The sequence below is a fragment of the Chenopodium album genome, chromosome 7 (genome assembly GCF_948465745.1).
Source record: "Chenopodium album chromosome 7, dcCheAlbu1.1, whole genome shotgun sequence".
NCBI lineage: Eukaryota > Viridiplantae > Streptophyta > Magnoliopsida > Caryophyllales > Amaranthaceae > Chenopodium > Chenopodium album.
Window position 1 is genome coordinate 14,525,045 of NC_137840.1, and position 4,664 is coordinate 14,529,708.

At 34.5% G+C, this 4,664-nt stretch overlaps 1 long non-coding RNA gene across 1 annotated transcript; it reads left to right on the forward strand.

The window, feature by feature from the left end:
* The first annotated feature begins 438 nt into the window (after nt 1-438).
* LOC145640937 (uncharacterized) lies at nt 439-1,552 on the forward strand. The gene is made up of 2 exons (XR_014115016.1): nt 439-632; nt 1,249-1,552. It is a non-coding gene; the product is annotated as an uncharacterized LOC145640937 (long non-coding RNA).
* Nucleotides 1,553-4,664: the final 3,112 nt, after the last annotated feature.

Consider the following 4,664-nt stretch of genomic DNA (forward strand, 5'->3'; position numbering starts at 1 on the left):
AATCCTGAGAGATATCCCTAAAAGCCGAAAAACGGTGCCCCCATGATACACGTGGCATTGCATGATTGCGCAACCAACCACGTCACGTAATTTTAGGGTACAAACCCTAGAATGGGCACAAGTTCCCACCCCTATAAATAGAGCTTGCAAAAGCTGACCCGACCCAAACCCAACCCAAAATAAACGGGTTTTGAGAAGGATTTTCAACCCGTTTATGTAATTGGGTCAACCCGAACCCGACTTGAAGTTAAACGGGTCGGGTTCAGGTTAAAAATCCCAACCCGAAACCAACCTGCCTAAACCCATTTAAGTAATCGGGTCAGTTTCAGGTCGGGTCAACCCGAACCCAACCCGCCTAACCCTGTTATCAGCCAATAAGTTTACATAACCTAATTTTTAAATATGGGCCAATCCCAATTCATCAAATGACAAAAAGTAAAAAACCCTAGCTAATTTTACACCCTCATTCACGCCGCTTCAATGCTTCACCTCATTCTCTTTCTCTCTCCTTTCTCTTTCCAGTTCCCAGCCTTTCCTCTCTCTTCTCCTCTTGTTTTTCATTTTTTTCATCAAAACCCCCTAATTTTACACCCTAATCTGCTAGTGAATCTTCCATCTCCACATTGTCTTAGGTAATTTACTTGCTAATCTATTCACTTTACCTAACTTTGCTTTGTATATAGGCGTTTAAATTCTTTGATGTCATCTTAACTTGTTTGCGATTTGAGTTCTTGGATTTCATCTGATTTAATCTCGTGTTTTTGTTTGAAAAGATCTGATTTAAGTTCATTTGTTATTATGTGTTTTGTGTATGCAATTATAATCTGAATTTTTCAATTTACTTCTTTTAATCCGAATTAATTATGCGTGAGATGTTTGCTTATGAGTTCATGAGTGCTTATATGACCAAATGTGCACCAAATTTGCGTTTTGTTCTAATAAATCTGATTTTATAAGTGAGGTTATGCTAATTTATTTGATTTCTTCATCAATTACAACTTTCTAAGTCGCATAAACAACCCGAAAGTCCAATATATGGGTTTTATATATAATAAGTCTGATCTAATAAGTCGCATGTTAATTTTGTATATAATGTTTTGGTTGTAGCTAATTTATTTGATTTCTTCATCAATTACAACTTTCTAATATTTCTTCTATCATTACATGCGTTTTATTTCAGCTTGTTTATGAGTTTATTTCATCCTCTAATATTTACTTAGTTTTGTTGTGTTTATGCGTTTTGTTTAGTTTATGCAATTAGAAGATCTATGTGGAAAAGTTATGGGGATGAAGATGAATAATGAAGCCGTCGATACACCGGAGAGTCTACCTTAAGTCCAGCAGCATTGCAGCAGCCAAACCAGTTCTTTTAGTTTATATTTTTAAAATTAGTTGATGTTGGAACTTTTAGGAAGTATTCTGGACATTATTTTGAGTTTATCCTAGCTTAATTATTTATTTGACACCTAATTAGGACTATTGGAAGTATTTTGGACATGTTTCCTACTTTTTATTGCTGTATGAACTATGCAGTAGGATTCTACTTTGACTATGCTTTGATTTTGAAGTGGAAATATGTTTGCTAATGTTGATTACGCTTAAATATTCACAAGATTTAATGTTTGCAGAATTTAACAAATTACAAGTTTATTAATAAAAAATAAAAAAAACAGGTCAAATCAGGTCGGGTTCAGGTCAACCCGTTTAAAACCAGGTCGGGTTCAGGTTGAATTTTTTGACCTGTTTAAGTAAACAGGTCGGGTTCAGGTTGGGGGGTCCTGACCTGTTTAAGTAAACAGGTCAACCTGAACCCGAACCGACCTGTTTGCCAGCCCTACCTATAAATACCCCAATTATTTATGATGGGAGGGGTGGATTACGACATTACAAGAAAAAGAGCATTAATAGCTCCAACTTCTCTCTACTTTCTCTCTCTAGCCTTTTCCGTTTCCGATCACTAACTCGATCGTCGGAGGTGAATATTCCGACAAAGGAATATTCGTTGTTTTGCAAGTGTGTAACACCCTAGAAATTTCTTTCCTTTAAATACCCATTCTACTCTTTAAAATACGATTTAGGAATAACTACGACATTACCGCCACCGTGAAAACGGCTAAGGCAATTATCAAAGATACACAGCGGAAGACTCAAAATTAAAAACCGATTAAACAAGTCAACTCAAAAGTAAACCAAACGAAAAATGAAGTTTAAAACCAAACAAACAAAGTCAAATAAAATCAAACTACAACTTGGAACCATTAAAGGCCCTTATTCAAAAACCGTTCCAAAACCAAACCTTTATGTTAGTCCACATAAAATATGTCATAAATAAATAAAGCATAAAACACCTTGTAACCTAATGAAAACTAGTAAGATTCACTCTTCTCTCATGCCCCATCATGATCATGCTTCAATACCTGAAAAGTTTATCTCTACTTGTTTTCACTACTCTCCATTAGAAATGGGTCATCATAGGGTCAAGGTAAAGACATGGCCAAATACACAAACACACACAATCAGCAAAGCTGAGTACATAAGCGTAAATTAGCCACACTAACATGCTTTCACCTATCAACACACACTTACCTCATTGCACCTGTTCACAAGCACACACACCAAGCAACAAGACACAATGACTAGACACTAATTAATTCATTTAGCGTTGATTACGCATCGAACGGGTTTCCTCCTCCTAACCTCCCCCAAATAAATTTGAGGTTAACTGACACGGGAGCTAACCGTGCCAGCGACAAAACCACTCAAAGGTGGCGTAATTCCTGCGCATAATAATAAATAATAAAAAGGAATGTACAACGTCCTGTACTCCATTAGAAGTTATGGTTAAATATAAAACCCCATAACTCCCCCCATTGTTCATACTCAAGGTATATATGTTCCAAGAGTTTTGGCGCGTAATCTTTTTCACTTTACGTTATTTACATATTATTAGACTTGGTGATGACTCTCAAAGCATAATAAGTCAATCAACAATAATTATTCAATCAAACAAACATACCAATTTAATTCTTGAATAATTAGTGACCACATAATATTTAATGTTGAACCCTTTTTAATTCTACCTCAGTGTCAAAGACACCTTAAACGCATGAAGCGCCAAAAATCCTATCCCTCGGTGTTAAAACCACCTTAAGTGCACGAAGGCACCAACATACAACTTATTCCTCGTGTACATAGACACTTATATAGCTCCTTCCTCATGCTTAAAGCATCAATAAAAATTATATGAACCATAATAAAATTCCTTTTCAATATTCCAAGCCAAATTAAACAATTAGTTTAATTAAACATGCTCTTTATCATGCCATAAATAAATATGTGGTTCATAAATAATATTCTAAGCTACTATTTTCCAATCAATAATCCATCATAAATAAATCATGCTTCATAATCCAATCATCAATAACATTCAAATCAAAATTTTCATTCCAAACCTAGCATGACATTACTTGAAATCAATCAAACACATTTAGCATGCTACTACATCAACATAATTATGCTAAGTACGTAAACGTACCTTGAGTACGTTATTAAAACTGCCACGACTAGTAGAAATTGCTTACTTCAAAGTCTCCTACACATTAAATCCATAATAGAATATTAATATCCACTCTAAACAAGTTTCCAACAATATATACTATTTTAAAACCCCTCATAATTTAATTAGAATAAGCTGAAATTATTTTTAAAACACCATAATTAAGTCCCAATTAATGGGTAATTAAAATTTCTTCAAGAAACATAGTATCAAGTGTTCTACATAAAATTCCAGCACTTTATTATAATTAAAACTTGCTGTAATTAAGTTTTAAAACACTTAAAAGAAAGGCCTACCCTAGTATACATCATAATCCTTCAATAACTCATGAATCAAGAACCTAGGGTTTCAAAAATTGGGGCTTTTTAATTAAAAACCAAATCTGAAAATTAATTAACACAATTACAATAACCAAACATCAAAATTAAATCTCCAAACTCATAATTTACAATTAGACTAAAGCCTAGATTAGTTTTGGGTAATAAAGATTTGATTTTTAAAAAGAAAAACCTTTATTTATTTTTTTTTTTCGAAAAACCGTGGCTGCCGACAGCAGGCCGGCGCCACTGCCAGTGGTCGCCGCTGTTGCCGGCTGATGCTGGTGGTCGGTGGCCCATCGGTGGTGGTGGTGGCTGCCGGTGGTGGTTGTGCGCGGCAAGAAGGGGAAGGGAAGGAGAGAGAAAAAAAAAAGAAAGAGGAAAATAAAGAGAAAAGGGAGAGAAGTTTACCTTGGGTTTTCTCCACTCTGGGCAAAGTTGAATTGCCTCATAAGAGGGATATTTATACCCCTTCTCTATCACCCCTTTTACCCTAAACTTTCCTCCTTTAGTTTTTCCTAATCCCTTCCCTACTAAAACTTGTTAAAAATCATAATTTCTTAAAATAAAACCCCAACTTCTATTAATTAATTAATTAAACAAACTTTCCTTTTGTAAAATATTCCCAATTTACATGGGATAAATAATTAAAACATCATAATTATAATGCTAGAATTATCTAAATACCCTTTTAAAATATATATATATATTAAATAAAATACGTATAAAAATACGGGGTATTACAAGGTGTCTCAGTCTCGTTGTTAGAAGAACGTGACCAGTATCCGAGG